At 41.6% G+C, this 21,959-nt stretch overlaps 1 protein-coding gene and 1 long non-coding RNA gene across 5 annotated transcripts in view; one reads left to right on the top strand and one right to left on the bottom strand.

Moving 5' to 3' along the window:
• PLXNB2 (plexin B2) overlaps positions 1–21,959 on the top strand; it is a 344,581-nt gene that overhangs the window by 28,721 nt on the left and 293,901 nt on the right. The gene's annotated exons all lie outside the window — the stretch shown is intronic.
• LOC127042918 (uncharacterized) lies at positions 1,255–20,982 on the bottom strand. Its single transcript, XR_007772105.1, has 4 exons — positions 20,799–20,982; positions 19,723–19,753; positions 3,892–4,107; positions 1,255–1,964 (listed from the first exon to the last, which is right to left on the bottom strand). It is a non-coding gene; the product is annotated as an uncharacterized LOC127042918 (long non-coding RNA).

The raw sequence follows: 21,959 nt of genomic DNA, 5'->3' as shown, positions 1-21,959 counted from the left end.
CTAACTCCCAAAGGGGTTACAAAAAGAAAAGGTAATTATAGCTGGTTTGGACAATATCACCGACTTGAATAACTGTTCTCAATATTTCTGCCTTTTTTTCTTTTTAAAGTGACTTCAGAGAGACTCTTCTGTCTGTAGTTGCAAACTTAATTATATATTTTGGGAAGTTCTTACAAGCTTCTCCCATGTGTAATATTAAACAATCATACTCAATTCCTGTTTGAATGTGGTGTCCTGCACGGATTTGCTGACACTACAGCTCTGCTTGAGAAGGACATTTGGTAAAAGGCTAGTATCTGAACTTGTTTTGTTTAATTTCAATTTCAGGGATAAGCTCTTTTTATTTATAGGAATGTCAGAAATTCTACAGACTTCCAGCAGGAATGTGCCAGCTGGTTTGGACTGAATTTTATGGAGCAGGGGACAAAGCCAGACTTCCTCATAGGAAAAAGAACACAGTAGTAGAAATGTCTGATATACTGAGAGAACGTATTCATCGGGGATGGGATATTACTTTCAAAGATAGGATTACAGTATGTGAAGACAGGAAACTTGAGGGAAAGCATGTCAATACTCCCTTTTCTTTTCAGTTTTAGTATGGCTGCTAACCTAACTACTTCTATATCTAGTTCGCCCACCCACTTTTTTTGTTTTGTTTTTACCTCACTCAATCATCTGGTTGCCTTGATGGTAATTTTCCATCCTGCAGCAAATAACAAACACACAGATTACTTTGTTTTTTGCCAATGGGTGCTTTTTCACCCCCCGCCCCTTGTGTGAGCAGCAGGCGGGGCCTCGGAGTGGAGTGGTGCATGGGGTGTCGGGGAAAGGGGGGAAAGAAGCTGGGGCAGGGCTTTGGGGTGGAGCGCAGGAGGAGCAGCGCCATGGGCCGGGCACTGGGGCCCACAAAAGATTAATCCGGCCCTGCAATTGCTGAACACACCCTATTTTAATTCAGTGGGTGCTGGAGCCCCAGAACACCCACTGAGTTGGTGCCTATGCTAGTGATAGTGAGTGGTTGGAGCAGAGGCTCCCGTTCTCAGTTTCTCTCTAATTATGTTATCTTGGATTTTTTTCTGCTAAAATCTGACACTGAATGAGACCATTACATTATATTTCTGTATGTTCCAGAATCTATGATGATTAAAGAGTAAAGATCAAGTGTTTCTCCTTCTTTCCTTACTTTTGTTTTCCTCACAAAATGGTATAATTATATAGTGGCTATTGTTACTTTACAAATGGCTTCTATATAGGAATTTTGCATGCTGCAAAATTTGTTACAGTAAGCTAAGCCTGTGACATTCTATCCTGTGAGAAATGTTCCTCTATGGAATGTAGGCATCTAATTCATCAAAGTGTATAACTTGAACTGTTTCTGAGCCATGAATCCAGAGTAGATTTTGGAAAGATGGTTGCAGAGGAGTCTAATCTTTTATGCTTTATGGAAGGGAAAGGTTAAAAACTGTTGTTGTAGAATTTAATAGAAAGCTATAACATACATACTGACTACTTCAAAATATGAAAATTATGTCCTTTAAATATCAAAGGGATTAATATTAATTAATCCAGCACTCATGATTTTCTTAAATAGTGTTATGCATAATAATACTTTGCACCTGCTGCATCTTCAAAGCACTTTACAGACATTAGCTGATAGATCTTCATAATCCTGTGATGTAAAGAAGTACTATTATCCCCACTTTATTGATAGGGGAATCAAAACCTAGAATGGTTAAAATAATTTGTTGAAAGCAATGCAGAATCAGTGACTTAGGTGTTCTTATCTTGACTATCTCCCCCATCCCATGCTGGCTCTTCTAGAGCACACTGTTGCTCACAACATAACAGGTTCCTGATGATCGATCAGTATCTCTCTCTGTCTGTCTTCTCTTCCTCCATCCACTGTTTGTTTTATGTTAAATTTATTTTTGTGTAGGATGATTGTCATTCACAGCATTTGTTTACTAAAAAAGAAAGCACATAGGAATAAGTTTCTGCTTCTTTTTTAAAAAACAATTTCTTACTATCTCTTCATTATTGTCCATTGTAGAGATATTAGTAATGCAGCTTAAATGCTTGTTTAATTAGTGTGCTAATATGAAGATGCTCATCAAAGTGATAGTGGTACTTAAAGGGACGATATTAGGTCAAATATGGCCCCAGATTTTTGCTTTGTAGGATGATTTTCAAAGGCCAGTAGAACTTTTCATGTGTCTTTTTAACACAGAGATTCTTGTTTCTAAACGTAGTTTCCTGCTCAGTTTGCAATGCTGACGTTGCATTGTGCATTAAAGATCAGCGATTTTTTTTTAATTTATTGTCTAAGCTAAGACATTATTAGAGGAAGGGCAGTAACCTTCCTCACCATAACACACACCATGAATGGAGAATTAAAATAAATGATTCTTTCTATCTTTATCATCTGAAATGGTACTTCTATACAAAAAGATGTTTTTAAAAATATATATCAGCAATTTGTAAAATCTAGCAATGTTGGACTATGGATTTGTTTTTATAGATGCTTCAGTGGTATTACTTGAAAGCAGGAAAATACATCTTTTTATGTGATAACCCTTTTGGTATATCAGCACAGGTCCTTCTTAAACCTTGGAAAATGCCAAGACTTCAGTAAATACTGTTCCAAACGCTGCATTTGGAAAACCAAGTAAGTCTGTCTTGCAGGGATTGTAGCAATATAGTAGAATTACGTAAACAAGTGGTATACACAAATTCGCTTTACTTACTTGTTTGCCCCGCTTCTTAGTCAAACATGACTATAAATTCCTTTGTACAATAGCTAGGACAGATGGGCTGTAATGTTTTTTCCACATCAGAAATTACAAGGTTTGCAAACGGTAAATATTTGATTATTTCTCACGCTTAAATATCTCTTCTCGAAATCAATGTCTGATCAAGTTACATGTTGATCTAGCGTCAGATAAGGCCACTGTCACTTTAGATTCTTTGTCCTCCGTCTACTCAGCCACTCCCATTTACGTATCTCTAGATTATCTTGTAAAAGGAGCTGACCCCATGAAATTGTACTTGAAGAGAGAGAGAGAGAGCGCTCGCGTTTGGAACTTAACATGGAGAACATGCAAAGAGCAGCCTAGGATAGATGGGGGTGATGGAACCCTATTTTGCACCCCAAGTGATGTTTGACAGCATGGGAAAGATTCCAGCTTCTTTTCTGATTAATGTCTTAATGATGCATTGAAAATTAGGCTATAGAATAATAAGCTGGATCACTTCTAGAAACAGACAACATGTTCCATGCTGGATGAAATAGTATTGTACAAATGTGGTAGATACGGTTGTACTGATAAACATTTGAGTTTGGAGTACAGGGTTTGGTAAGAAATTTCAGTGATGGCATGCTTCCTTGGGCTGTGTGACACTTCTCAGGGCTACCTGAGGTATCTGGGGTGGATCACTACCACCTCCTCACAGCAGGAGGGAGCCTTGTGTGTGCCCACTGGAGGAAATCCTCCCCAGCTAGCAGCTGCTGGCAACACAAGCACTCTGCTCTGGGCTCCATGAGCCCTATTCTTGCCCAGTGCAGGCTAGCAATTTACACTCCCGCTTTGTTCCACATGAGTGCCCAGTATCTTGTTTCCTGGACACCCACAGTGTAAACGAGTCTGCTGCCTCCGTGGAAGCAGTGCATCCCAGTTGACTGGTTCCACCGCAGTTCAAGACTCCTCAGCACAAGTCACTTAAACTTTTAATTTGGTTTTATAGACATGTCTATTGTAAAACCAAATTAAACAGTTTAAGATAGAGTTTCCAATAAAAGCAAGTATAAAGGTTTGGAAACATAAGGTTATATAATCAGTCTATATCTTATACTTATTAACAAATTACTTTCCTCTCTAATAAGGTATTTCTCACCCAGTGGTTAGTTCTTGCAGTGCTTGTCCAGTCCAAAAAGCAGGGATTCATCTTTCATGAGACACCCACACTGGCAGAATGTTTCCTCTGTAATGGATAACTTGTGGTTTTTCTGCATCTCTTATGTAGGTACAGACTATGTCTCTTATCTCTGGAGGTCCCCTATTTGTAGATTTTTTCTTTTTCTTTGGGGTTCTTTTGTCCTCAAGCCTGCACCTGGTCCAGACAGTAAACACTCTGTTGTCAACATTGATGGAATTAGCCTTGACACCTCCCTCTCCTCAGGTGATAGGTTTCACTTCTACAGGTTACATAAATGTAAAATTATTTTCCTTATAAACATCACACAATAACCATGACAATCTTAGTTTTTGGCAGTGACCACACATGACTCCCTATAGTGAAATATTGAGAAAATGGTCAGACACAGGGGTGCTACCTTGGAGCTATGGCCAAGTGTAATACCTACCTGGGCGTGTCCATGTCGCAGGCTGTAACCTCATTCGAATCTCACTCACAGGCTGTAATTGGATCAGGGTTGGTCAGTTCTTGGGAAACTACCAAGGAAAACCTCATGTGCTTCAGGAAATGGTGTAAATGAGTAAGCAGAGGGTGCTCTTCGCTCTGTCAATGCTTAAGAAATGCACCAACATGGTATAAGCAGCCACTGTGCTTCTGGAAGCTCTGTCTTCTGGGTTCGACCAGAGTACTTTTTATAAGTGTCCTATTAAAACTGGAATTTTGACAATTATTATCTCTCTACCTAAAAGTCTCTTCTACTTAGCATTGATCTTTCTGCTTGGTTTCTATATTCAGTTATTGTACAATTTTGTTCCTCTATGGGGGAGAGAACTGACATGATTGATATTTTGGAGAAACTGATTTGGGGTGAAAAGGGATTTTGCTTACTATTTAAGCAGCACAGATAAGTAGCCTATGAGTCAAGATCCTTCTCTTCCCCCCCCCCCCGAAATAAACTAACAAAAGATCTGTGTATTAAAATGTGTGTTCACCCCAGCAACCATCTTGTGTCTGAGTGTTCTTTTAATTGTTGGTTAATGTGGTGTTTTTATTCATAGGACATAAATAGTATTCACACGGCTTGTATATACTTGCCCTGTGAATGTGCTCAGTCTTGAACTTCAGGCACGACCAGGGCAATTCATCCTTCATGCTCATTCAGTTTTTGGTCCAGTAATATCAACAAATGTGATAGCGGACTTTTTGCAATATGGACACAGCTGTTGGGAAATGGATTGAGACAACTGCCTTCTGTTTAGACTGCACATCAAGGTAATGGCTTCTAGGCACTTTCAGCTTTGGCTAAATTTGAATGGGTAACCTAGAAGTGAAAGTCTGTCATGGTCAGTCACCCACTTTTTAAAATTAGAATCAGTTTTTACCTACTGAAAATGAGATGAAAATGTGCTTTTAAACCATTTTAGTTACTCTTCATATGCAGAAAACAGAAATACACTGACGAGTTCAGTCACACACACCCTCTTGGGACTGTCACCTGACATGCTGTAATTACCTCTGAGCCCATTTTCCCAGCTTGGGACTCCAGAACCCTGCCTTGTTGAGCCAGACACGCTAGTCTGCTGCAAGACAGACCAGATCTGGGCCATGCCCCCAAAGCTGCAGACTTTAACCAAAAACTGCTCTGCAGGTTACCTGAGTCCAGCACCCAGACACCGAGTTCCCAATGGGATCCAAACCCCAAATCCATTTTACTCTGTATAAAGCTTATACAGGGTAAACTCATAAATTGGCTGTCTTCTATAACACTGAGAGAGAGAGAGAGAGATGTTTGCTCCCCAAGGTATTAATCACTTACTCTGGGTTAATTAATAAACAAGTGATTTTTGTTAAGTATAAAAAGTAGGATTTAAGTGGTTTCAAGTAATAACAGACAGAACAAAATAAGTCACCAAGCAAAATAAAGCAAATTACACAAGTCTAAGCCTAATACATTAAGAAACTGATTACAGGTAAAATCTCACCCTCAGAGATGTTCCAATAAGCTTCTTTAATAGACTAGACTCCTTTCTAGTCTGGGACCAATCCTTTCCCCTGATACAGTCCTTGTTAGTTTTCAGCAGACATCCTGGATGGAACCTAAGGATTTTCTCATGACTGGCAGCCCCCTTTGTTCTGTTCCACTCCCTTTTTATAGCTTTGGCATAAGGCGGGAATCTTTGGGGTCTCTGGGTCTACACCCCTCCTTCTAAAAGGAAAAGCACCAGGCTTAAGATGGATTCCAGTATCCAGGTGACACATTCGCATGTCCTGTTAGACCCCAGTCTCCATTCTTCCAGGGCTGGCCTGAACCCACCCAGGGTAAATAAACTATCTACAACCAATTGTCTTAGTCAGTGGGAGCCATCAAGATTCTAAACCATCACTAATGGCCCACATTTTGCATAATCTCTCTCTCTCTGTATAATGCCTGCATCTGTAACTTTCACTCCATACATCTGAAGAAGTGAGGTTTTTACCCATGAAAGCTTATGCCCAAATTAATCTGTTAGTCTTTAAGGTGCCACCGGACTCCTTGTAATAATTACAATAGGACCTTAGAGTTATCTGAAGTTAGAAATATGAAGTATAAGAATGATACATGCATACAAATAGGAGGAATATATTCAGTAGATCATAAGCTTTGTAATGATACCTTACAAGAGACCTTGTGCTTAAAGCTTATTCCGGTTACATCGTATTTACACTCATAAGCATTTTTCCATAAAGCATTATGGAGTGCTGTGTGCTGTGTGACTTGAGTATGCATCAGTTCAATAGACTGAATAACTGGCAAGATTAGCTTAGTGCATTTTCCAAAACTTCTCATCTTTTAAAAAACATTTGCTTGCGGGCCCTGGTTATAAATGAAGTTCTATGCCTTTCTCTTTTGTTTTAGTTTTTAGTAGGAACAAAAATGCCAGCCCCCTCCCCCACCCCCTTGGAGGGCCTTTCTTTCTATTTGTTCTGGTTGATTCACAACATGGTGCAGCACATTGAATAAAGAAACCTCTGTTTATTCAAACAAGTTTTGAGGGTGGGGAAGAGGTAAAAGGATGCTTCCAGTTTGCCCAGTCCTTTTTGGCATTTAAAAAATAAAGTCAGCTTAAGGAATTTTTCCAGTGTGTCCACTACAGTTGGGTCACTGGAGCACCTCATTTCTGGGAGTCTGTTTAGTGCAGGGATTGGCAACCTTCAGCACACGGCTCACCAGGGTAAACACCCTGGCGGGCCGGGCCAGTTTTGTTTACCTGCTGTGTCCGCAGGTTCAGCTGATCGCGGCTCCCACTGGCCACGGTTCACTGCTCCCGGCCAGTGGGGACTGTGGGAAGCAGCACGGGCTGAGAGATGTGCTGGCTGCCACTTCCCGCAGCCCCCATTGGCCTGGAGCGGGGAACCGCGGCCAGTGGGAGCCGTGATCGGCTGAACCTGCAGATGCGGCAGGTAAACAGACTGGCCCGGCTCGCCAGGGTGTTTACCCTAGAAAGCTGCATGCCAAAGGTTGCTGATCCCTGGTTTAGTGCTTGCTCCTTTAGAGGAGCCCATATATCTGTTTCATTGGTGGTTCAGTATTTTATTGTTAAAGATCAGGGTGGCAGGCAAAGTGGTCAGCATAATATCAGTGCTTTATTTTAGGCAATTTATTTCTCTGTATACTATGAGAAACAATGCGTCCTCTTGGCAGGTGTCACTTTGGTTGTTGGAAGTCTCAAATCTGAGATGTTTCAGACCAGTTGGTTCTACTTGTCCTTAATGGAAGCCAGCAAACACATTTCATAGACTTTAAGTATTCTGGTAATTTTAACCTTATTGTTAAGCTTGGTATTTCAGCTATAAGGCTAAATCTATTAGTAGAGAGATTAAATTGTACTGAAGTAAATTAACCTAGTCTAGATGTGAAAAATAAATGGTTCAAAATGGGATTCCATCCAAAATGTGATTTGCTCCTAGAAAAGAAAACTACTTATTGCAGTGCTTTGCTACATCATGGTTTTGTGCCTTTCCTGGTCCCTTTCCATACTTCATATAGATGAAAGGGTTAGCTAGGCTGTTACAGAAATACATTGTTACACAATATGAAGGCTCTTCCAGATTGATGCATGGAATTGCCTTGTCTAGTAATAATCTGACGCTCTCAATGTCTTTCTGGTCACTCAGGTCTCCCCCCCCCCCAAATTTTGTTACATATGAACATGGGTAATGGTGAACTCTTCTTCTGTGAATTATCATGAGAAAAGGGGTAAATAAAGTGAATTCATCTCACCCAATGTAACTGGATGGCTTGCCTCATGAGTTAGAGAGCCTCGGGCTAAGCCAACTCTGATTAGAGGATCAGCCCCACCTGAGAGGGAATCAGGTGATTCAGGTACAAAAAGGGCAGGAATTACCATGAAGAGGGGAAGCTCAAGGAACTGTAGACAAATCTCCTGCAGAGACAAGAGTCAGCAGGAAAAAAGCTCAGGAAGCAGAAGAGAGTGAAGAGGGCTTTCCATGTGGGGAAAGCATGTCCAAACAGGGGAAGAGACAGTCCTTCAAGGAGATGGGCTGTGCTCCGCTGAAAACTGGGATGAAGACTGAGTGAGTTCGTGTTCTGTTTTTGAAAGACTGTGTTGTTTTGGATTATTGGGTGAGAGACACTGAACTGGGTTTAGGATTAGAGGGCCAGTATGCACTTAAGGGCTCAATAATTGTATCCTGGGAGGGAATTGTGTGAACTACCTTTGAATTGAGTGAGTTCTTAAAGGGCATTGAAAGAGTGGTGGGGAGGAGAGAAACACAAGCAGGGTGCTACAGAACCTTTGGCCATGAGGGAGAATTCTGGAGGTGGCTTCCTGTGTTACACACAATTAATCTGCTTCTTTCTTCAGTGGCATACTTTGTTTTGTATCTCATCTACTATAATAGCACAAATGAAATGACGTTTACCATTCCTTAGTTTTCCTGCCCATTAAGTAAACTTAATTGGGGTATTGCAGAGCTCTCTCCCAAACATTCCTGAGCTATAAATGATGATGCTTCTGAAAGCTTCAGCCTTGCCTGTGGGAAGAAAACTTCAACTGTGTCTAAGAGTAGATGAGTAACCTAGCTATACACAGCTCTCTCCAGTTAAGGTGCACTCAACACCTTATTCCAACTGTTCCACTAAAATTGTGAGGCAATCCATTTCCAGACATCCTTGTTCTCCCTTTCTTGAATTTTTTCTTCTTCTTCTTGGCTTTGTGTGTGGCATCCAAGAGTGATCACTGTGCGAGGGGTGTGTGTGTGTGTGTGTGGTTTTCTGCACTTATAACAAAATCTGTTAAGCTCCATTAACTCATTTCTGCTCCATCTAGTATTTTGGCTAGAATCTGGGAAATGGGGACTCAAGATTATTTTCAAACAAAAAACCCTAAATATAAATAAAATGACTGGTAATAAGGAATTATTGTTGATTAGTTTTTTTTAAAGTTTTGGTCCGTTCCAATGTGCAGGTGGGTCAGCATTTGTTAAAGTAGGATATCTTGTTTCTCACCAGCCTACCAAAAAGAAATGAGTCGAATTAAATACAAAGAGAGGCTGAAGAATCACTGTTACTCAGTATGCAGCTCCATTCCACAACTGACAGTGAGACTAAGAGCTGGTATTTGTAGTCAATGACAAACCCATACTCTAAAATGTAGGAAAGCTTTAGATTCTGCAGATGTACAGATGCTATCAAAGGACCAATTGTGAAGTGTGGATTCCTCTTAGGAAAGGTCTACACGAAAAAGTTAGACTGGCCTCTGATCAATGTAGTCAAGTCAGGGGTGGGCAAACTACAGCTCAAAGGCTGCATCTAGCCCTCCAGATGTTTTAGTCCAGCCTCCGAGCTCCTGCCAGGGAGCAGGGTCGGGGGCTTGGCCTGCTCCATGCGGCTTCTGGAAGCAACGGCATGTACAGTCCCCAGCTCTTATGCATAGGGGTAGCCAGGGGTCTCTGCATGCTGTCTCTACCCCAAATGTGGCCCCAGCAGCTCCCATTAGCTGGGAACCGTGGCCAATGGTAGCTGCAGGGGCGGTGCCTGCAGACAGGGCAGCACACAGAGCTACCTGGCCGTGCCTCAGCATAGTAGCTGGAGGGGGGATATGCTGCTGCTGCTGCTTCTGGGAGCTGCTTGAAGTAAGGGCCGCCCAGAGCATGCACCCCGATCCCCCCTCCCATCCTCTGAACCCCTCAGTCGCAGCCTGGAGCACCTTCCTACACCCCCAGTGCCCCACCCCAGAGCCAGAGGCCTCACCCCCTCCTGCACCCCAACCCCCAATTTTGTGAGCATTCATAGCCCACCATACAATGTCCATACCCAGATGTGGCCCTCAGGCCAAAAAGTTTGCCCACCTCTGAGTTAAGTTAATCTTAACCCCTGGTGTAGATAGTGCTGGGTCGATGCAAGAATTATCTTTCAGGGAGTGTTACCCATCTTTACCTAGTTCCTAGGGCTCAAGGTGTAACCCTTTTAATTTAGTCACCCACCCATACTGTTCCGTGGGTTCAGGGCATAACCTTACACTGTAAGGGTTTGCGGGATCTTTTGCTAATGAAAGAGCTATAAACAGTAATATCCTGAATGTCTGTCTATTAACAGTCACCAAAACAGAATACACACACTCAGCATACAAAGCTCATCGCTCCCAATAAAGCAGATGAATTTTTTCTCCTGGCCAGTCAGGATCAGGTCATCTGGGGACTCCAGCTTCTGCACGATATAGTTGGCAGAGTGTTGAGGTTTGGCAGTTCTGATATTGGGGCTGTGTCCTGGAGATGGTTCCAAAGAACGTCATTTTGGACCCCAGTTTATATAGTGAAACTTGAGTCCTGCTTAGCTGTACCTTAACCAATCATTTTACTCAAGTATTACAGAATAATTCTTTGTCGAATCCTAACATACTATGAAACAATTCTTCCAGTCATACCCCACCACCTTGGTTGATTTAAACCTTGCAAAATTAGTTAACAGAGACCTAAACAATGAGAGGACCAGACAGAAACCACGCAGATAAAGAATGGAAATTTCCATTACATCCGTCTGATGAAGTGGGTATTCACCCACGAAAGCTTATGCTCCAATACATCTGTTAGTCTGTAAGGTGCCATAGGATTCTGTTGCTTTTTTAATGGAGAAGTAGGGACCATAAAAGCAAAATAATAAATGAGTAGAGATTTCACACCCACAACTCTAGATAAGTGATTCTTTGCAGGATAGAATGCTATCAAACAAAGTTTTCTTTAAACATCTTAAGATCTATTTCTTTATCTGGTGGTGGGTACTATTAGGACAAAATCACCTTCTTACCAGCCTGATATTGTATTATTTGAATGTAATTTTCAGATGGACTGTGAGGATGACACTTCCTGCTTATGGCTGCTGCTTTCCTAATGTGGTTGCAGAAAAAGGCCTCAGACCTTACAGGAGGTGGATTAACACAGCGACAGGAGGGGTTCTCCCATTGCTATAGTTTGTCTAGACTGAAACTCTACAGCAGTGCAGCTGCAGCGTTTCTCGTGAAGACGTACCCTCAGAGAGCAGTTACTCACAGGAGTAATCCTATTGAAGTCATTGAGGCTACTTGTGAAGCAAGGTGCTAGTGAAAGTGGGTAAGGGGTTAAGAATCTGGTCTAATAAATTGGAGCTGCACTGCTTATGGGCTGCTGATAGGAGAGAAGTCTGCTGGTGTGGGAGTTACTGTGGTTACACAGGATGTTTTAGGAATCTGCTGCTCTTGAAAAAATGTTCTGATTGCTGCACTTAATGAGCAGGTATCCTAGTTCTGGGGAGCAGTTATCTTGCTTGTGGTTTTGTAAGAGGAAAGTTCATTCTTCAAAGTAATTACTTGCTAGCAGGAGATGGAGGGGTGGGGGGTACAAGTATGTGGTGATGGTAGAATCCAAAATTAAATGCAAAGGGGGAGGAAAAAGATTTCATAGATTTTTCCTCCCCCCTGCCCCTCAAAAGGGGGAGTAGCATGGGTGATTGGTCAACCCAGGTGGTGGTAGTTTGATGTGAGAATGGCTAAGTTTCCTGCTGGCTTAGGTAATATGTCTATTAGCTTGAATAAAAGATGGCAGTTTCGGAAATACTTTTTTCTGTTTGGCTTAACAGAGCTGATGCCAATAATCCTTTTTTTTTTTTCTTGATGTGGTGTGGGTTGAATCAAATCAAGACTTGCATGCATCAGAACTACATGGAACATCAGGGTATCATGAGTACATGCTTGATAAGTGCATTTTCTGGCTGTACCTGTGATTCTACCTGATATGCTAAGCAGTGAAAGGTTCACAGTATTGTGTTAAGCAGTCATAATTATGAATCACAGCGCTAGAGTGTGCATATGTTTTTTTTGCCTATAGATTCAATAAGACAGCATACAGTGTGATTTCAGCCCAGCCATCCCACCCCAATCAAAGGGACTGGAAACAGTAATGTATGCCAATTCTTTTATTCTCTCCTCTTGCTGTTGACTCTTAAGAGTTGTGCTGTGACCCGCTCCCTTTCCCTTAAGGATAAAAAGAATTCCAGTTTCCTGCTGGCCTGTAGGGGTATACTCCAGAATTGTCTAAACTGATGGATATATACTTAAAAGGAGTTCTAGGTGGTCTAGAGAGAATGCTGGGGTGCAGTAGAGCCCACAAGTTGCCAGTTCACATAATATCTCCTTTGAAGTACCACATAGTCATCTTGCGTTTTTTTTCTCTTCCCTCCACGTGTTTAAGGGTTTTAATTAGTGTGTGCAACTTCTAAAAGATGTGTGAGCAAGCTGCCAGTGGACCTGCTGTGTGTGTCGTAACCAACTTGAATGACATTGGGGCACTGAGACTTCAAGTTTAGGATTTATTTCTTCCAAAAGCCTTTCCCAGATAGCGTTTTTGGGATAGCTACTACCCTTGAAGCAGACATGTGCTCTGGCTGATTGAGTGACATCACTTCTAGAGATGGAGCTTCCAGGACTGTGATTGCAGAATACCAGAACTTTCGATAAATCATCTGTTTTGGGGCTAACCTTCATTCGGGGTCAACTTCCTATCCTACAAAGTTTTATAGAATTTGAGAGGACGTCAATATCCGTGTGTGAATCTGTTAAACTTAGCTCTTTGGTCCGGCTATTGGGAACGCTGGTTTCTAACATGAACAATAGGTACCTTTTGGGAAAATAGAATTGTAAAATAGTCTGCAGTTACTTCACTGTATGCAGCAGCCCCTGTTAATCCAGCCCCATGCTCGCATTGAGTCATTCCCATGAAACATATTTTGCATGGGGATCCTTACCTGCGGGAGGGGGTGAGGGGAACCTTGTTTTCAAACCTGTTTTTGATATAGGTATCGGTTGCTCTTTAAACATGAGCAATGTAACTGTCAGATTCTTTAATATACAGTATGTAGTATTTTTCACTGGTTCTAGTCAAAAGCACAGTGCTAGTTTTTTATTAAGTTGATTCTAAAGAATCTAGTGTTGAGTACTTTGAGATCTGTCTGCCTGGTTTTCTGCAGCTTCCTAGGCCACGTCCAGACTAGGAATTAAAATCGATTTTAGATACGCAACTTCAGCTACGAGAATAACGTAGCTGAAGTCGAATTTCTAAAATCGAGATACTCACCAGTCTGGACGGCGCGGCATCGATGTCCGCGGCTCTCCGCGTCGATTCCGGAACTCCGTTCGGATTGATGGAGTTCCGGAATCGATGTAAGCGCGCTCGGGGATCGATACACCGCGTCCAGACTAGACGCGATATATCGATCCCCGAGCAATCGATTTTAACCCGCCGATGCCGCGGGTTAGTCTGGACGAGGGCCTAGTGACAATGGAAGGAGAGCAATTTGAGTTCTCCCAGACATTACTGTTCTGTTAGGAAATTCTTCCTTTTTCAAACTTTTTTGATCAGTTGTGAAATCTGTTAGTTGGAGGATGTTGTTTTATCTATACCGGTGGTTGAGAGAGGTTCCCATCCGAATGCAAGGAGTCAGCAGTATTACATGCCAGCCTCTTTAAAGCAGTAGTATGAAATTGGCTGAATACTTGAGGGAAAAGAGGAGTAAAGGGGAAATAACTTCTCCTCCTTAGAAGTACGTGTTTGCATTTCTGTCTATAAAGTTGTAACATTCCATTTGTCAGTATCTCTCAATGAGTATCTCTCTTGTTGACTGTTTCTGGTTAGCCAAGGCCTGTGGAGTATATGTTCACAGGCTTGTCCGTCTACAAGTGATACTGTTTCTCCTGAGAATATATCCTCGAGGATCAGTGGCTCAGTTACTTCTAATAAAGCTGAAGCAGTCAAACGTGAGAATTCTTATGAAGCATTTGAGGCTTTTCCTCTGAGTCATACAATACTTTTAAATAAAATAAAACTGAACAAGAAGTGCACAAGCAAATGGCAGCAAGTGTTTGCAAGAGCGAGGTTGTCTACCGGCAGGTCTACACTAGAAGCACTGCATCAGTGGAGCTGCAGCATTGTAGCGTGTCTGGTGAAGACGTGCTGTGCCAACAGGATAGGGTCTCCCGCTGACATAGTGCCAGTGTGGACAACGAGTGACGCAAGTTACAGCGACCCAAGCAAGGGGGTGTCTCTTTCATACCCCTGAGCGACATAAGTTGCATCGACTGAAGAGGTAGTTTAGACCTGCCCTTAGTTGCTACGGCTCTAAGCTTCTTCCTAACGACATTTAGGGTGAGGTCATTGACTGACTCTGCTTTTAGTCGTAGAGGTGTGATACTGGACTGAAGTGACTAGTAATGTCATAGAGGAAGGTGCTGGATCTAAGTAATATCTCTCTCGTCTTCCGTGTCTCTCCAGCTCTCAAAACAACCTCACATCACTGCCTCCTCCCCACACCACAGCAAAGCTCCCAGAAAAATACAAAAAATAATGCTCTACAAAAAATAATGGGTTCATTATATATAAAAGAGCCCCAGATTCATTATTTTAAAAATCTCATGGCTTCTTAAGTCATTCTGATAACTTTTTTGCAGCTTAACTCGTGATTTGGCAATACTGTTGCCTGGACTGTCTTCTGCCCTGACTTGGGGTCTTCAAGTGCTGCCAGAGTACAAATACATAATTTTAGATGTCTAGTGTAGACAAGGCGTGCTGCCATCAACGCGTTAAAATGGTCAAGTTACCTTCCCCTCCTCAAACCCAGGCTTTTATCCCTGCTGACACTGGTCCTTTAAGCCCTCATTGATACAAGATGTGAGTGGTGTTTATAATTGGGCTTTTTAAACATTCCTTTGCCTATAATAGGTGCAAAAGTCAGTAAAAAAGTGTTGGCTATTTGTTAGGCTTGTCTAGATGAGGGAAGTCTTTGCTGGTGTAATTAAACTGATCCCCGCATAAACAAAAGCTAGTAATGTGTGGGTTGATGCCATTTATCTTCATAAGTCCTACTGTCTTACACCAATGCAGTGTATCTATGCTAGAGGTTTGTATCAGTGTAGCTATATCAACGTAAGTTTGTACTAGGTGAACCTAAGAACGGCCGTACTGGGTCAGACCAATCATCCATCTAGCCCAGTATCCTGTCCACTGACAGTGGCCAATGCCAGGTGCCCCAGAGAGAGTGAACCCAACGGGCATTGATCAAGTGATCTCTCTCCTGCCATCCATCTCCACACTCTGACAAACAGAGGCTAGGCTAGGTACACCATTCCTTACCTATCCTGCCATTAGCCATTAATGGACTTAACTAGATAAATTAATGGAGGTTCTCTTTTAAACCTTGTTGTAGTCCTAGCCTTCACAACCTCCTCAGGGAAGGAGTTCCACAAGTTGACTGTGTGCTGTGTGAAGAAGAACTTCCTTTTTATTTGTTTTAAACTTGCTGTCCATGAATTTCATTTGGTGACCCCTAGTTCTTGTATTATGGGAACAAGTAAATAACTTTTCCTTATTTACTTTCTCTACATCACTCATGATTTTATATACCTCTATCATATCCCCCTCCAGTCTCCTCTTTTCCAAGCTGAAAAGTCCTAGCCTCTTTAATCTCTCCTCATATGGGACCCGTTCCAAACCTCTAATCATTTTAGTTGCCCTTCTCTGAACCTTTTCTAATGCCAGTATATCTTTTTTGAGATGAGGAGACCACATCTGTATGCAGTATTCAAGATGTGGGCATATCATGGATTTATATAAGGGCAATAAGATACTTTCCATTTTATTTTCTATCCCCTTTTTAATGATTCCTAACATCCTGTTTGCTTTTTTGACTGCCGCTGCACACTGCATGGACGTCTTCAGAGAACTATCCACAATGACTCCAAGAGCTTTTTCCTGATTAGTTGTAGCTAAATTAGCCCCCGTCATATTGTATGTATACTTGGGGTTATTTTTTCCAATGTGCATTACTTTACATTTATCCACATTAAATTTCATTTGCCATTTTGTTGCCCAATCACTTAGTTTTGTGAGATCTTTTTGAAGTTCTTCATAGTCTGCTTTGGTCTTAACTATCTTGAGCAGTTTAGTATCCTCTGCAAACTTTGCCACCTCATTGTTTCTCTCTTTCTCCAGATCATTTATGAATAAGTTGAATAGGGTTGGTCCTAGGACTGACCCTTGGGGAACACCACTAGTTACCCCTCTCCATTCTGAGAATCTACCATTTATTCCTACTCTTTGTTCCCTGTCTTTTAGCTAGTTTTCAGCCTATGAAAGGATCTTTCCTCTTATTCCATGACAACTTAATTTACATAAGAGCCTTTGGTGAGGGACCTTGTCAAAGGCTTTCTGGAAATCTAAGTACACTATGTCCACTGGATCCCTCTTGTCCACATGTTTGTTTGATCCCTTCAAAGAACTCAAATAGATTAGTAAGACACAATTTCCCTTTACAGAAACCATGTTGACTTTTGTCCAACAATTTATGTTCTTCTAGGTGTCTGACAATTTTATTCTTTACTATTGTTTTAACTAATTTGCCCAGTACTGACATTAGACTTAATGGTCTGTAATTGTTGGGATCACTTCTAGAGCCCTTTTTAAAATATTGGCATTTATATTAGGTATCTTCCAGTCATTGGGTACAGAAGCTGATTTAAAGGACAGGTTACAAACCATAGTTAGTAGTTCCACAACTTCACATTTGAGTTCTTTCAGAACTCTTGGGTGAATGCCATCTGGTCCTGATGACTTGTTACTGTTAAGTTTATCAATTAATTCCAAAATCTCCTCAAGTGACACCTCAATCTGTGACAATTCCTCAGATTTGTCACCTATAAAAGCTGGCTTAGGTTTGGGAATCTCCTTAACATCCTCAGCCGTGAAGACTGAAGCAAAGAATCCATTTAGTTTCTTTGCAATGACTTGATCATCTTTAAGCGCTCCTTCTGTATCTCAATCATCCAGGGACCCCACAGGTTGTTCAGCAGGCTTCCTGCTTCTGATGTACTTAAACATTTTATTACCTTTTTTTAGTTTTTGGCTAGCCTTTCTTCAAACTCCTCTTTGGCTTTTCTTATTACATTTTTACACTTAATTAGGCAGTATTTTATGTTCCTTTCTATTTACCTCACTAGAATTTGCCTTCCACTTTTTAAAAGATGCCTTTTTATCTCTCTCTGCTTCTTTTACAAGGTTGTTAAGCTACAGTGGCTCTTTTAGTTCTTTTACTGTGTTTTTTAATTTGGGGTATACATTTTAGTTGGGCCTCTATTGAAAAATGTCCATGCAGCTTGCAGGGATTTCACTTTAGTCATGGTACCTTTTTAATTTCTGATTAATTAATCCCCTCATTTTTGCATAGTTCCCCTTTCTGAAATTAAATGCCACAGTGTTGGACTGTTGAGGTGTTCTTCCCACCACAGGGATGTTAAATGTTGTTATATTATGGTCGCTATTTCCAAGCAGTCCTATTATAGTTACCTCTTGGACCAGCTCCTGCACTCCACTCAGGACTAAATCGAGAGTTGCCTCTCCCCTTGTGGGTTCCCGTAGCAGCTGCTCCAAGAAGCAGTCAATATGGGGATAATTTGAAATCTTCCACTATTGAGTTCTTAATTTTGATAGCCTCTCTTCTAAGAGCATGAAATTACTATCCATAGAGATTGTATGGAACATGTGGATTCACTTAAGAGTTTTACTTCATTTGATTCTACATTTTCTTTCACATAGTGCCACTCACACCCCCCCCCACCCCCGCATGACTCGTTTTGTCCTTCCGATATATTTTGTGCCTCGGAATGATTGTCCCATTGATTGTCCTCAGTCCATCAGGTTTCTGTGATGCCTATTATATCAATATATCCTTTATCACGAGGCACTCTAGTTCATCCTTCTTCTTATTTAGACTTCTAGCATTTATACACAAGCAGTTTTAAAAAAAAAAAGAGTTTATTCATCTCTTTTCTGATATGCCCAGTTCTTTATGTGAATGCTTCTCATCTGATCTGGCCCCTAGATTATCCTCTTCCATCCTCTCTTCCTGACCAAAACCCAGAGAATATCTATCAATAGACTGTCCTCTAAGAGAAGTCTGTGCCTGATCCACATGCTCCTCTGCAGCAGTCGGCTTTCCCCTATCTCTTAGTTTAAAAACTGCTCTGCAACCTTTTTAATGTTAAGTGCCAGCAGTCTGGTTCCACTTTGGTTGAGGTGGAGCCCATCTCTCCTGTATAGGCTGCTCTGTCCCTAAAGTTTCCCCAGTTCCTAATGAGGGGTTTAGATTCCTCTGTACACCATTGTCTTAATCACACATTGAGACGCTGAAGCTGCCTGCCTACCTGGCCCTGTGCGTAGAACTGGAAGCATTTCTGAGAGTGCTACCATAGAGGTCCTGGATTTCAGTTTCTTCCCTATAGCCTAAATTTGGCCTCCAGGATGTCTCTCCTACCCTTCCTTATGTCATTGGTACCTACATGTACCACGATCACCGGCTCCTCCCCAGCACTACACATAAATCTATCCAGATGCCTCGAGAGATCCGCAACCTTGGCACCAGGCAGGGCAAGTCACCATACGGTTCTCCCGGTCATCACAGACCCAGCTATCTATGTTTCTAATGATTGAATCTCCTGTTACTAATACTTGCCTTTTCCTAGCGACTGGAGTTCCCTCCTCCGGAGAGGTAACCTCAGTGTGAGAGGATACCCCAACACATCTGGAAGGAGGGTTCCAACTATGGGAAGGTTTCCCTCTGCTCCTGTTGACTGCTCTGCTTCCCTGAGCCTTTCATCCTCCTCAATAGCGCAGGGGCTGTCTGACCGGAGGTGAGACAATTCTACGGTGTTCCGGAAAGCCTCATCAACATGCCTCTCTGCCTCGATTAGCTCCTCCAAAGCCTGCACGCACTCTCTGAGGACCAGGAGCTCCTTGAACCGAACGTGCACACATGCCACCCAGCCACAGGGCAGGTAATCATACATGCTGCACTCAGCGCAATAATCTGTGTAGCCCCCACTCTGCTGCTGAGCTTCTGCCTGCATTCTCTCCTACTGCTTCCTAAGCTAATGAAAAGGTATTGTTTAAATGAAGAAGTTTTTAATGTAATGTAGTTTACAGGTTTTAAAGAACGGCAAGTGAACCTTGCCCCCTTGAAAACTCCCTTGCAAAACTCCCTGTTAGCAGCCCTGGTGGCAAAGCTCCCTGGTCGCTTGCTCACTGTTTTATAAACCCTGGCCTCCTTGATAGCCCCACCCACTGACTAAGGTTCAGCCAACTAACGGACACTTCTAGCTTTCAAACCTTACTTTGAAGCTCACAGCTTCCAACTGCCAGCCACAGCACACAGTCCTTCAAACAGACAAACACAAGCTCAGCACACAGCAAGTAACCCCCAAACACAAACACACACTACAGATAGCCACTTACCCCAAGTGTCCTGTATTTGTTGCTCCTTCACCTGTAGAACTCCATTGCAAAACTCTGTTAGCGAAATAAACCAGTTTAAATGGAGTCCTGGTCTAGATGTATGCTGAAGGAAAAGCTACTTTCCAAAAGAGGAATACTAGAGTAGAAAGATCAATAGTCTACCCTGCCATAGTAATTCCTAAATAACCTAAAATGAAAGCAGTTACTCTCAAAACAGAATCCTATGATATTTAGTTTCTCTGTTGTACTCCATTAATATTGGGGGTTATAGTTAAAAAATAAGTCTTTAATGGTTAAGAGACTCATACATATACTGTTGCCTTCCTGAGGAGATTCTAGGCAAGGTATTAAATCTTTCCTGGCTCACCCAAGTCAGAAGTCTTTCCATAAAAGCTTGAAAGCATCTAGCTCCTATGAAAAGATATTAATGTAGTCTGTCCTCTCCAAGCATGTTTGCCATATCCAAATCTGGATAGAAAGATCCAGCAAAAGCTATGAGACACTGCAAAAACTATGCCCTTGGCTCCAGAGGCTCATCATGTCAAATTATCGGCTTTAAGCTGTGTAAAATGTTAAATAACTCGTGACTTTTAGGTTTTTAGTTAAAATAAAATCTTAAATGGGCACCTCCATCTATGAATCATCAGCAGGGGATGCAGTCTGCAGCAAGAAGAGAGATTTGGGAGAGGGTGCTTTGGCTCCTCGTGGCCCATCGTTAATGGGACTATTTCCAAACATGCATTTAGTCTCATTCCAGAGCACTGAACATCCTGGTCCTGACATGCTTTTACACTTCCCTGTCTCCAAGTAACAGTGACACATTGACTTCAGTCATTAAGAAAAAAATATTTCAAAGCGTTTCATTGTGAATCATACAAAAATGTTTTATCTGGGACCTAACAATAACAATGAAGCACATTATCTGCAGTTAATAGAAGTGTATAGCAGTAAAATATTGGGACCTACACTAGTCTGCAAGCCACTGTATAGCTTTGCAAGCTTGACAGGAGTGATTTCTCCCAGCTTGTCAAACATTGTACATTTTGAACTAATCTCCTGTTTATACAGAATATTACCTGTCTGTCGCATCAAGCCGTTCGTTCATTCGTGGAATAATCGAAGACATCTGTTTTGTCTCCTCATGTCTATATTAATCAGCAGAAGAAAATTACAGGTGTGGATCTCTCTGTATAGAGTAGGAGACTTTTTGTACATAAAATAGAAAAGTTGATGCATAGCAAGTCGTGCTAAGGGGGAAGACAGAAACCACAGCCCTGCTGCTGTTCCTGAGATACAGATAATACTCTCCTAATGAAGCAATCGTAACATGGTGACGGAAAGCTGTCGTGATGAGTCTTTGGCAAAAATGAATTTGGAGAATTCCGTAGTTGCTTTTAAGAAAAAATACCTATTGTTAATGCTTTTACCAATTCAATTTTTTATAACTGATTTTTTTGCAGATGGGAGAATTAACAATCTTGTAAGTGTGATTACAGTTTCCTAGCTTCTTGGAAATTATTCCAAATATGGTGGTGTAACAGCAGTAGTAAAATTTTACCTTGATGGCATTCAAATTATTGCAGTAAATTACAAGGTTAAACTCTGTATGTATGTTTGGACTGTTTTCAACAACTATATTCCTGAAGTACTCAGTACAGGTTTTTGTGAGGAAAAGAATATTTAAAAAAATATGCTAGTGTTGGAAATAGTGGCCTCTCCACAGTAGCATTGTATTGAACAATGGTTGGACAAGTGCATTTATGAAATGGCTTCTGTGAAAGCTGAAAACAACTGGTGGAAGAGAATTGCAAACCTGTGTAACTATGTCCCAGTGATACATACTCTGAGGCTATCTCATCAACTAGTATTAAGTCTCTGGATTTTTACCATGGGTCTTGCAATTCGCTCCCTCTCTCAGCCCCAGCGCCTGGTGTCATGTTACAAAGAAAGCTGGCTTTCAATTTAAAAATAAAAAAAATCCTAGTCTTTAGCAGCTCAAATACTGGAAAGCAATTAAAATGAACTCCAAATATATTTACCACTTGAAATCTCATGATTTTAAAACAGTCCTGCAGTGTTACTGTTCGGGTTTTTTTGTTAACCTGGGTTTTTTTGTTAACCTGACTCATGATGATTGAACATTTGGTTGATGATATTTCAAACCACTGTGCCACTCAATGAAGTACATTAGTTGTAAGTGTGCGGTCTCACCCCTGCGTCGCCTCCTACTGGTCGGT

This window comes from Gopherus flavomarginatus, chromosome 1 (assembly GCF_025201925.1).
Source record: "Gopherus flavomarginatus isolate rGopFla2 chromosome 1, rGopFla2.mat.asm, whole genome shotgun sequence".
NCBI lineage: Eukaryota > Metazoa > Chordata > Testudines > Testudinidae > Gopherus > Gopherus flavomarginatus.
Note: the sequence above shows the minus strand (reverse complement) of the source record. Positions and strands in the feature narration are given on the sequence as shown.